This window comes from Leptonychotes weddellii, chromosome 6 (genome assembly GCF_054177405.1).
Source record: "Leptonychotes weddellii isolate Sample4059 chromosome 6, ASM5417740v2, whole genome shotgun sequence".
Classification (NCBI taxonomy): Eukaryota; Metazoa; Chordata; class Mammalia; order Carnivora; family Phocidae; genus Leptonychotes; species Leptonychotes weddellii.
The window spans coordinates 3,161,645-3,175,239 of NC_138374.1; positions in this window are offsets into that span (position 1 = coordinate 3,161,645).

Genomic DNA, 13,595 nt, shown 5'->3' on the forward strand with positions numbered 1-13,595 from the left:
GCAAATCATTTCTGAGGTTCAAAAGAGCTGGGTTTTCAGTCTTGATGTTTAAAAAATGTGTGTGCCTTTGTACTCACTGATTGGCTGCCCGTTCAGTATGTCTGGCTGGGCTAAAACCCAGGAGGGTCTCATGAGAAAGGCTGATCACGTGAGATTGTCCAACTAACAATATTTGGATAAATTCTGGGTAAGAAACCAAGTTTTTAGATGCTCTTCCAACCCAAACGTGGGAGCTGTGTGAAACTTACACATCATTCCTTCGTGGTCTGCGGGATCAGCCGGCGTTGTGAAATGGGAACCAGGAGAGCCTGGAGAACAACCCCAGTCATGACCCCGAAGGAGGGGAAATTGCTTAAAACCCCATCAGAACTATATCCTGCCCCTTGGATGTGGAGGTGGAGCCTTGCAAAGAGAAAGGCCCTGAGCTGCGGGAGTGTGGGCCTACACCAGCAGTTATGCAGTTTTCAGCCAAATTCTGCCCTCTTTGAGTGCAAGAGTGCCAGGTGGGGGGACCATGTTGCCCCAAGTGCAGCCTACTCACAGAAGCCCTGCACAGCCCCCGATGAACACTGTGGCGGTGTGGGGGGGTGTGTGTCACTAACTTTCCCATTAAATTCTAAGCCCTTTCCCACTTTTAAATAGTCCACTTCCTGGTTTCCAGGCTTCCCACCACTTACTAAATGAAATTTCGCATGAAAGTTTCAACCAAAGGTGTCTGGGAAAGCCACTGAAATTGCATGAAGTTCACACATTTCTGACGAACATATTCTTTCTACTTAACTCCCTTTCAAACCATCTGGGATGAAGTTCTTCATTCTGCTGAATGGGGTGAAGCACGTTGAGGATCCTGGAGTGCTGGTAACAAACATTATTTTTGTGACCCCTCCCTTATATTTTGGGCTGCTGATACAGCTTATATGCACGTCATTTATTTTTTTTAATTTTTATTTTGAAAATTTTTGACAAGCCAGTTAGATTCAACAGTAAATAAAGTACTAAGTAATGGTAAGAGTTGTTTATGTTTATGGGATTCACCTTATGAAATACACACATACAAATGCTCCCACAGAATCACCAATGAGGCAGAACGGCTTCAAATTTTACCTTTGACACTACTTCTTTGACTCTGCAGAAATTGTATGAAGCATGGCAGGAAAAAAAAGTCAAAAGGAAAATGTGCTAAAGGTAAAAACTCAATTCTGATAGATTTAGCTCCATTTTGCACATTTGAGCTATTGGAAATGATATGAGAATGGTCAGGATATCCCTGTACAGTTGAGATATGCTGCCAAAAGAACAAGAAAGAGGATCAAACCTCGGCTATAATTCTGAATCGTCCGAGAAATGCTTGCTGCCAATTTAGCATAACATAAAATCTGAACTAATTGACACGGAGTTATGTAATAGGAATGCTCTGGGCTTTCAACAGGTTTTCAACAGAGCCATTTAAGAACTGATCTCAGTTGTAATTCACCAAAAACTAGTACTTTGCTCTGTGTGTTCCATAACAGTTAAAGCACAGACAGAATTTAGGAGCCACATGGTGGACTGAGCAGAAACTGTCTACAACTTGGGGGAGGACCATAGACGCCATAAAATGACACAAAAGACTTTAAAATAATCAACCCACTTAAGTACTGGAAAAAGAAACAAGAGGGATAGTGAATCAGAAATTTGTAGGAAGCTCTGAGAAACAGAGATGAGAGGCAAATGAGGAGTGCCTTAGGAAAGCACTCACTGGAGGCCTCTATAAGAGGAGACAGGGGAACTCGGGGGCTCAGTGGTGTTCCCCCAGACTAACTCTTGCCCAGCAGAGTTTTCAGGAGTTGAGCTGACTGGAAGTCCCAGCCCACCCAGAGGTGGACACTGGGCAGCATCAGCATTTGCCCAGCACTGAACCAGAGGTGGGGGAGATGAGAGCCATGAAAGTTGAATTTCCAGGAGGGAGGCTGAGCCTCACACCCCAAATGCAGAAGAGTGTATGGGAGACAGAGAAAAGCTACTGAACAAAGAGGTAATAAGAAAATCTTTCCCAGGGTTGAAGAAATACCTGAGCCCTCAGTCTGAAAGGCTGAGTGTTGAGTAGAGTGGGTAGAAAAAGGTGGAAATCTAGTCTTATTACTGTGGAATTTCTAAGCCCGGAGAGTAAAGTAAATTTATTAAGGGCTTTCGGAGAAAGGAAAAAAAGCACAGGTACTTACAAAGAATCAAGGATCGTAGTGACTTGAAATCCTCTCATCAGCAACACAAGTGAAAAACTAGAGTGACATTCCTGAAGTTCTCAGGAAAAATGAACTTGACTCCAGAATTGTATACCCAGCCAAATTGGCATCCCATAGTGTGAAATAAAGGCATTTTCACTCTATAGGGACCCAGAAGTTAATTCTGTGTAGATTCTCTCTGGAGGAATAGAGAAGAGACTCCAGAAAAAGGACCAGACTATGCAAACTGTTTAATTTTTGACTCTGTGTTTAACCGAACATGACCTTTCCTGGAGGCCATGTAACTTCTTGCAACCTCAGTTTTCTCAACTGTAAGATGGGGGTACCAATAACTTTATTTGCAAGGCTGTTGTGAAGATTAGATAAAATGAACATAAAGCTACCATAGTGGCTCTGAAAGGGGAAGAATGCATCTCTGTGCAGTGAATGAATAAGTTTTTGTTATTCTTTCTGCCCCTGCCCACCCATATTGACGAGACTTAGATTCACTGATGGGCAGGAGGGTAGAGTTCTATGAATGAAACTAAAATGATTTCATGCTTTCTAATTCTTAATCTCTCCACAAATGTGGTAAGTTGGTAAAATTTCCCCCTCCCTCAATATAGTCTGTCCTTTTCTTTCCTATAATTTCATCTGTATCGTACATATTGGTCTGTCTTTTTTTGGGCGGCAGACAATGATACTATATATACATCTAGGAATAACTGAATTCAGTAATCATAGGGCCATTTTTACTCTAATCTCAGATACTTCACAGTATTTCTCACATTTTCACATCTGACTATGCTTTCAGAGGGGATAGGCAAGCAGGGGGAGATTTCTGTTCAATTGCACTGTATTTTTTTCATAGAAATGTTCACTTTCTTCAATGTTCACTTCAAAGGACTCATTTGAAGATAACTAAGGATGGAGCCAAAGAAAATAGACCTAATAAGTTCTGCTTTTCTAAAAATGATGAACATTTTACATACAGCTGATTAAACAGATAAGGATGATATCAAGCAAAGGGGGACTTGAAATAATGTGGGTTCCTTTTTTCTGTTATGGTGGTGAAGGCGATAATGGTGATGATGGAGGTGTTGGCATTGGTGGTGGAAGAGGTGGTGTTGGTGGTGGAGCTTTGAGAAAAGTTTCAACTCCATATTTATTTTTTATTGTTATGTTAGTCACCATACATTACATCATTAGTTCTAGATGAAGTGTTCCATGATTCATTGTTTGTGCATAACACCCAGTGCTCCATGCAGAACGTGCCCTCCTCAATACCCACCACCAGGCTAACCCATCCTCCCACCTCCTCCCCTCTAGAACCGTCAGTTTGTTTTTCAGAGTCCGTCGTCTCTCATGGTTCGTCTCCCCCTCCGATTTCCTCCCCTTCGTTCTTCCCCTCCCGCTACCTTCTTCTTCTTCTTCTTTTTTTTTTTTCTTAACATATATTGCATTATTTGTTTCAGAGGTACAGATCTGTGATTCAACAGTCTTGCACAATTCACAGCGCTCACCACGGCACACACCCTCCCCAGTGTCTATCACCCAGTCACCCCATCCCTCCCACCCCACCCCCCACTCCAACAACACTCAGTTTGTTTCCTGCGATTAAGAATTCCTCATATCAGTGGGGTCATATGATACATGTCTTTCTCTGATTGACTTATTTCGCTTAGCATAACACCCTCCAGTTGCATCCACATCGTTGTCAACTCCATATTAAAAGAAAATCCAAAAATGGTGCCACCTTTATGGAAAATAGTATGGTATCTCCTTAAAACATTAAATATAGAATCGCCATAAGATCCAGCGATTCCACTCTGGTTATGTACCTCAAGAATTGAAAGCAGGGTCGTAAACAGATACTTGTATAGAGAGGTCATAGCAGCATATTTGCGATAACCAAAGGGCAGAAGAAATCCAGTGTCCACTGGCAGATGAGTAGATAAAGAGAATTTGGTATATGCAAATAATGGAATATTATTTCGCCTTAAAAAGGAAAGAAATTCTGACACATGCTACAACATTGATGATTGAGGACATTTTGGAAAGTGAAATAAGGCAGTTACAAAAGACAAATACCGTAGGATTCCATTTATATGAGGTCTCCACAGTAGTCAAATTCAGAGACAGAAAGCAGAATGGTGGTTTTCAGAGGCTAGGTGGAGGAGGGTGATGGGGAGTTGTTGTTTAATGGGGACAGTTTCAATTTTGCAAGAAAAAAAGAGTTCTGGAGACGGATGGTGGTGATTGCCCAACAGTGTGAATGTCCACATCACCACTGAACTGAACACTTAAAGAACTTTTAAAATGGTAAATTTTATGTGATGTGTGTATTGCCACAATTAAAAATAATTTAAAAAAGAAAAGAAAAACCCAACTGGGCTGGTTCAAAGTTACTTAAGGTATGGGTCTTGACACAGACATACATTTAGTAGTACATGTTTTGTTCAGAACACAAGGGAAAAGTAAGTGGGAGAGAACTCTGACACTCTAACACCCCCACAATTACGTATGGGTGGTGTGGTGGATGCCTTAGTACTCACCCAGGGCCCCTTTCTGGGGCTGTGAGCTCACTCCCCAGCTGCTGTGGGGCTGGCTGCTAACAGCTCACAGCTGCCCCTTCTCCAGAGACCTGCTCTTAGCTGAGGAGCGCTGCGTTGCCAGGGAGATTATGCACACTCCCACCTCTGAGGCGCCTGCGATCTTCAGCGACCAGCATTTTTCCACTCAAATTATGATTTTTATCCATGTTGTTTGATGTAGCTCTAGAATAGATCATTCATTTTCAGTGTTGTATATAATATTCCTTTGAGTGCTTCTATCCACATTTATCTATTCATATCCTGTCAATGAGCTTTTGGGTTGTTTCAGTTTTTTTTCCTTCCTTTTTTTTATGATGAAAAAAAAAAAAAACAACAAACCACCAAACTGCTGTGAGCATTCTCATAAAAATGTGCAAGGATTTCACTAGGATGTGTACCTAACACTACAACTCCTGGATGGTAGGACATAAAAATGTTTAAATTGGCCAGATACTGCCAAATTTTTGCAAAGTGGTTGTGCCAATTTACACTTCTACTAGCAATATTTAACATCTTTCATTCACCCACATCTTTCCCCAGACTTGGTGTTACGAGGCTTCCAAAGGTTTGCCAATTTAGTGGTAAAATGCTTCTCCTTGTAGTTTTAACTATGTCGAGTGCTAATGAGACAAAGCCACTTTTCATATACTTTGTGTCATTCATATTTCTGCAAAATTTCTCTTCGTGTCTTTTGCCTAGTTATAATTTGCTCATTTTTCAAAGTCGTAGAGTGTTATTTGTATGAACCCAACTATAATTTATTTTTCAAAGTTGTAAAGTCCACAGTATGATTATGCCTCGGCTTATTTATGCATACTCTTTGGTTTTCACAAATGATGCTGCTACGAACATTTGTGCACATGTTTTTTGGTGCACATGCACAAACATTTCTCTTGGGAATATACCAGAATGAAATGGTTTGGCCATAATGTGTGCATATATTTAATTGGTAGGTGATGCCAAGTAATTTTTCGGAGTGACTGAATCAGTTTACTCTCCTGTCCCCAATGTGTCAGAGTTCTGGTTGCTCCATATTCTTGCCAATATTTGGTGCTGTTGGCCTTTTAAATTTTAGGCATTCTGGTGGGTGTGTAGCCCATTTATAGGGTTTTTATTTGCATTTCCTTTATCTCTGATGAGAATGAGAACCTTCTTCTATACTTATTGGCTACTTCGATATATTCTTTTGTACAATGCCCCTTTAAGTTTTTTGCTCATTTTTCTCTTTTTCTTACTGATTCAGAGGAATTATTTATATACTCTAGATATAAAACCTTTGTCAGTTCAAAGTGTTGCAGGCCTCCATGGCTTGCTTTTCTATTCTCTTAAGGCTGTTTTGATGCATAAAAATCTGTCATTGTAATTAATTCCAATTTATCAATCTTTTTGTTTAGGTGGGGAGCTTTCTTTCTATATCCTGTTTAAAAAGTCTCTCTCTAAACCAAATTCAATGAGAAATTCTCTTGTGTTATTTTCTAGATGCTTTATTGTTAGATCTTTTATGTTTACACCTGCAAACTATTTGTGAATCAGGCATATGGGAGTTTATCATACATATTTCTCTAGGCGTGTTTGGAAATATTCATGATAAAAATTATGAAAGAATGATATTTGCTTTGGCTTTGCATGATCTTCAACCACGTGTTTGTAAATAGTGAGTCTGTGTTGAATTTTTTTCAGATTTGTATGTCTCAATTGATATAATCATATGATTTTTGTCTTACAATTTACTTATGTGATGAATGTCATTAATAGATTTTAAAAAGTTTATTATACCTATTGTTTTGGACTCACCTAACTTAGACATGATAAAATATCTCTTTTAATGGATTTGATGGGCTAATGTTTTCTTTGAGTTTGTTATGTTTATGACTGGGATTGGTCTAATATTTTGTGTGTGTGTGTGTTGTCCTGGTCCAGGCAACTTTCGATGATGAGGCTCTTACTGGTCTTGTGGAATAAGTCAAAGAGCATTAACTCACTGTATTCCATGGAATAGCTTCTATAAGGTCAGAATGATCTCTTCTTTGGCAGTTTGGTAAAATTCACTAGAAAACCACTTGGGTCTAGTGCTTTTTTTTTTTTGGAAAATTTTAAAACAGACATTTAATCTTTAGAAGTCAAAGAACATTGTCTATTCTTGAATCAGCTTTGGTTAGGAATTTTTTTCTAGAAATATTCTCACTTTATTTAAGCTTTTAGGTTTAGTGACATAAAGTTATTCAGGGCATTTTAAATCTTTTTTTTTTTTTTTGAGGGTGGGCGAGGGGTGGAGGGAGAGGGGAAGCAAACTCCTTGCTGAGATCCCAGGACCGTGAGATCATGACCTGAGCCAAAATCAAAGGTCATATCCTTGGGGCGCCTGGGTGGCTCAGTCGGTTAAGCGTCTGCCTTCAGCTCAGGTCATGATCCTGGGGTCCTGGGATTGAGCCCCGCATTGGGCTCCCTGCTCAGCAGGGAGTCTGCTTCTCCCTCTCCCTCTCCTTCTGTGCTCCTTCTCTGTCTCTCTCTCAAATAAATAAATAAAATCTTTAAAAAAAAAAAAGAGTCAGATGCTTAACCAACTACGCCACCCAGACACTCCAAGGGCATTTTAAAAATATCTTCTAAACATTTTCTGGATCTGCAGTTTGGTTCCATTTTATTTCTAATATTATTTGCATGTTTTTTTTCTTGAAAAATATTGCCAGAGATTTACCTTATTTTGTTCACTTCGCAAAGAACTGGCTTTGACCATCTTCTATCTTTTATCTTTTTCTCTTTTCTTCTCCACATTCCTCTACACATGGCCATCTTTTCCTCTTTTCTCATGTGAGAATGTAGGTCCGTGTATTTTCCCATACTTAATTTAATTCTTTTTGTGCATCACACATGCTTTCACATGTAACATTTACATGATCATTTCATCATAATTTAAGCATTTCTATTTTTTTTTAAGATTTTATTTATTTATTTGACAGAGAGACACACAGCAAGAGAGGGAAAACAAGCAGGGGGAGTGAGAGAGGGAGAAGCAGGCTTCCCACGGAGCAGGGAGCCCGATGCGGGGCTCGATCCCCAGGGTCCCGGTATCATGACCTGAGCCGAAGGCAGACACTTATTGACTGAGCCACCCAGGCGCCCCAATTTATGCATTCCTATTATGATTTTTTCTTAGATCAGTGAGTCATTTATAAGTATTTTTAACTTTTTTAAACATAAGGTTTTTAGTCTTTTTGGTTATTGGCTTATATTTCAATGCTTTGTGATAAGCATGGGTATGACTTGTATGAAACCAATTTTTAAGGTTTGTTGGAATTTGATTTATGGCCCAGGACATGGGCTAGTTTTGTAAAAGTTTTACTTGTGTTTGGGAGGATCTAATTTCCAGCTGCAGTGTTTTATATATGACAATAATCAAATTTATTAATTGGGATGTTCAGTCTTCTTCATCTTTACTAATGTTTTGGCTATTTAACCTGGAAGTGTGTTAGAATCTCTCCCTATGAGGATGGATTTGAACATTTCTAACAGTTGACTTGTCAATAAGTTTTGTTGAATTTTGTGAGGTTCCTTTTTATTGTTCATAGAATTTTAGAATATTTTATCTTCCTGGTAAATTGAACACTTGTCAGTATATAGCATCTCTCTCTTTTCTCGTCCTAATATTATTTATAGTTAAGTGTATTTCCTACTTTTATTTTTCATCATTTGCTTCTGAACCTGTCCATATTCTTGTCCATATTCTTATGCTTTGCAAATACCTCTTGTAAGAGTATCAATACCTAGATTTTTAAAAATCTCTGCATTTTAATTGGGAATTTAGCCAAAGAACATTTATTATTATCACTGATATGCTTGAGTCATTTGCACCACTGCACATTTACTTTCTATTTATCTCATTTTAATTCCTGTCTTTTCTTCTTTTTTGCTACTAAAAAACTGATTTAGTTTCTTTTTGTTGTACTTTTAATTTTGTTTTCTTATCCTATTCCCCATTTCCACTGGCATTGAAGTTTTACACTTTAGTTTTTTCTTATTAATTGCTACACTTAAAAATTTATTTTGCATATTAAGCTTAAGAAAATCTAAAGATAACATTTCAACTCTCTTCTGGAACAATACAAGTATCTGAGAACAAACTTTAATGACCCCTTTTGACTTATATATTATCAATTTAAAGTGTTTTAATTCTGTCCTTATTTATCCCCACAAATTAGACATCGTAATGATTATTACTTCACATAATACTTCTTTAGATTTTCCTTCTGTTTGCTTTTCATTCTTTGTTGCATCTCGCAGCTCCTTCTAGAATATTTTTCTTTCCTACTCTGTTTTCTTAAGCTGAAAATATGTTTATTCTATTCTTACTTTCAAAAGGGAGTTTTTGTGAGTACATACTTCTGGCTCACTTAGCACTTTAGAGATACTAATCCATGGCCTGGTGGCTTTCGGTGTGGCTTCTGAGAAGTCTGCTGTCAGCCCGATAGCTGCCCCTTTGTGGGCGATTTGCTTGTGTCTCCCATTGCTTGAAGAACTTCTCTTTGTTCAGACCTTGTGCTCCTCTTAGGTGTCCTCTCTCACATGCTGTCTCATTTCCTTGTATGTATGGAACAGCTTTGACAGTAAACTCATATTCGCTAGATGTTGTTCACTGAGAATCCTGGCAGCCTATTTGAGGATAGTTTTCTCCTTAGAAGATTTTCATTTGGTTTTGCTTGCATTGGGAGCCAGGAGTCACCATTGACATGGACGAGTTTTAGTCTGATTCTGGAGTCTCAGCCTGAATCTGAGCATGCTAGTTTCTGCCCTTCTTCTTGCCTGTGGTCCAAAGTTTGCTCCCTAAGGTGCAGTGCTGAAGTTAGTATGCTGAGCCCTGCAACTGAACCCCACGCGCACATTTCCTATCTGTTTCCCACCTCTGACTCTCACTGCTTTGATTTCAGCTCACATTTGGGGGCATTTCCTACTTTCTTTACTTTCTGTGAGCCTTGCAATCCATTTGCAGTTATGTTTGATGGAGGATATAGCTGTTTTGAGTGGAAGGCTCTTCTGTGTAACTGTCCACCTGTCTGCCTAAAACGGAAGCCTTGTGGCCCCTCTGTGTGCTCACTTCTGCTTTAATCTGACATCGTTTTACTTACTGTGTATGTGTGTGTGTGAGGTGGCTTTTTGCACAGCTGAGGAGTACCATCTCTGATTATTTACTTATAAACTAAGAGAGAAGTACAGTGGTCAATCCTTTTCATATAGTTGGAAATTTGGAAAACCTTTCCTGCTCCAGTGAATTTTTCGGACTCTGGAGGCAGATGCCTTATTTGATCCCTCTCTCCTAATTTCCAGGGTGCCTTTGCAGAGGTTTTGGCAACTGCTCAATACATATTTGTTGTTCGGCTGAGTCCAAATATTCTACTTTGTCTCCTAATCAGAATGTCTGGTACATTTACTTTTGTTTGCCAAAGAAAAGCCGAAATTGAAAATTTCTGAATTATGCAGACTGGGGATTTTGATATGCACAGGAAAGTTATGCTGGAATGAGGATCTGAATTTATGACATTAAAGGAAAAAATGGCTTATCAAACTACATAGATTCTTTTTTTTCCATTTTGTTAAATTTGGAAGGAATTCAATTCTGTCCTAAGAAATTGTGGTTAAAGTTGGTCCCACCCACTCCAGCTGTTCTCCTGAGCATTAACAGATTCGAGGAAGGTGTGGGCAACAGACTCTAAGGTGGCCCCTGCCTCCTGGTGTCCACCCCCTCAGCGGATCCCCTCCCCCGGGGTGTAGGTGGGACCTGTGCATGCTTCCGTCCAGAAGAATATAGTAAATGTGATCACGTGCATGCAGATTCATTACACACGACTGTAACATCTGCCTTGCTGAGAGACTCTTTTCCTTGCTGGCTTTGAAGAAGCAGGTTGCCATATTGTGAGGACCATCTGGAGAGGGCCACATGGCAAGGAGCTGAGAGCAGTTTCTGGTCACCAGCCAGCAAGAAACCAGGGTCCCTGGTTCTTTAGCCATAAGAAAATGAATGCTTCCTGCAACCATGGGATGTCAAAAGTGGACCGTTTCCCAGCTGAGCCTCCAAATGAGACCCCAGACCTGGCCAGTACCTTGTCTGCAGCCCCCTAGAGCACCCAGCCAGCTAAGCTCTGCTCTCAGAAACTATGAGAGATTAAATGGACATTATGTTAAGCCACTAAGTTTGTGGTAATACTGTTACACAGAAATAGATAACTAGTGACAGGTAACAGAAGAGCCTTTAGAATCTCCCCTTCAAGATAACCTGCCAATATTTTTTGAAGTGGTGTAGATGTTAGAGGCATATACAGTAGCTCTTTCTTTATCTTTTGGCTCTAGACTCTGGGTTGGAATGATGTGGCTATCAAATTATAGAGGGTTTGGAAAAATTGAAAGGCACACTTGGAATGTGAGCTGTGGATTTTGGCAGAACACTGGATAGTGCACAGTGAGTTCTGCCATTTGTATCCAGAATGCTTCACATGGACTGAGTAGAGAAAGGCAGTCATGGATTCCCACTGTCGGGGAAGCCCAGTGATGGGCCATGACCTTCAAGTGCTGATGTAGTAGCTGAGCTCACGGCTTTTCATCCCCTAGCTCTATTAGAGGGAATAAAACATCTGTCCACGTAGGAGACAGATAAGATCTAGAAAATAAAGATATCTGGAGATATCATGCACAAAACACCTTTCCACCTGCTTGTTTAATATAATGTAGTCATTATGGCAATAAATGTTTCTAATAAAGTATGAAAATGGATTGTTTGCTTTGCTGCTTGTAGGAACTCTCATTTCTCTTTTTATGATATTGAAGCTGACATTTGCTTACCCTTTATCAGTGGAATATTTAATCAAGTCCAATCTGTAAGAAGCAAGAGAAATTTTTATTTTATTTAAAACCCATCCCCCATGTGAAAGGCCTGGGTACAGGACAAAGACCACAGGACAAGTGGGACTGTTAGGGTTACAAATGTCAACCTGGAGGGAGTCTTTGAACGAAGGGGTGGCATGGCCGTGTGGCCGGCATCTGGGCTCAGTGATGCTGAGGTACTTTGGAGTTTTAAATTGACGCCTGTCACACATGGTTCCAGAACTGATGGCAAACTCTGTGAGCAAGACTGCCTTCATTCCTGTAGTTGACTGTCTCCAAGGTGTGTGCCCTTGGTCTTTAGGTGCCATTCTCCTATTGCAAAACCTTCAATGACTCCCCAGGGTCAATGGGATTCTGTTCAATGTCCTGAATACAGCAGGCAGGGACATCCATAATCCACACATAATCTCTCTTCCCTTCCTGCCCCCAATGGCCCCTGTCTACCCCAGCCCTGCCAGGTCCCTGGGCATTTGGCTGCCCTTGCCCGGGTTCCTCACACCTGCCTCCACAGCTTCACAAGTACTGACCTCTCGTCCCCAAATGCCCCTCTTCCCTCACACTGGTAGCTCTACTCCTGTTCCAAGGTCCAAAGCAAATGTTACTTGTTCCTAGAAATGTTTCCTAAAGCCACCTTGTTACTCTTCCAATCTCTGTGTGTGCGCGTGCGCGGCAGTTTGTATCCGCGGGCACTTGTCCTTGGCTTGGCATTATGTGCTTATCTTGGTTTCTTCCAGAGCAGGGCTGATGGCATGTCATCCCCTACCCCAGCGCATAACACTGTGTCTCTCACACAGTAGGTGCTTTAAAAAAGACTGTTGTGTGGATGGATGGTTCAAGAAATGTGGGGAGGGATTTGGGACTCAGTTTTGTGGGTGAGCATTTTTCTGGGTGTCCAGTGCAAGGTGTGTTTTTGGGGGAAAGCCATGTCTGATTGTTTAGTTACTGTGAGCTCTTCAAGTAGATTATTCCATCCATTTGATTGCATTCTCTCATTCATTCAAAAAGCAGATATTTTGGTTTTATTAGTGTGTGGTTTGTCATGGTAAAGTCTGAGAAATGGGTGCCGAGAGCGAGTAACCTTGTTTCATGATGCTGGTGTTGTGTTTTCACTCAAAGGGGTCCCCATGGTTCGGAGATGAGCTGTGCAGGGTTCAGCTGCTGTGTGGGGCTGGACCTCCATTTCAGGTACTCTAATGACAAGTGCTGGTTATTGGGAGGTCCGTGGTTTCAAGCCAGTGCAGTGTGATTTATGTTCTTGTTCTGGAGAAAGCATCCCAGCCTCATGGACGCATAGCTTCCAAACTGACCCCCACTCTTCTTGAATAAATGCAACCAAGAACATGACTCTGCTCACCTGGCCGGCAGAGTGCGAGGCGTCAATCACACAACAGCAGCTATCCCTGGGCTGGTCATGTTCCTGAATTTTCCTTGTGTCAGCTTCAGCTTTCAGAGCCATTATGTGCCCAAGGGCTGGAACAGAGCTGGGAAGACCCCACAGGGTGGGCAGGAAACAACGGAGTTGGGACATAGTCTTGCCCCCTGACTGGGAGCCTTTGCGATATGTGAGACGTAATTACATGACCATGATAAAAACCTTTGTGAAAATGGTACCTATTTAAATAAAGAAGGTAAAATTTAACGTTTTTTAAAAGCACTTTTATGTGGCTGCTATGAAGCAAGCTGCAGAATTCGTAACTACACAGTGCGGGGGCAGGGCTTCTGAAAGGTGCACAATCCAGTCATTCATCTTTCCCGGACCTGTGGCTGGAGCTAACCCCGCCCGGCTATGTGAGCTCACCTGGGGCAGCAGCATGGGGCATCTCTGAACTTTGGTTTACCCACTGGTAAATCAAGAAAGAGCCTTCCTTCCCCAAACCTTTTTTTTTTTTAGCCTTCAGGAAAGAGTCATGGATGATCCCTGACAGGA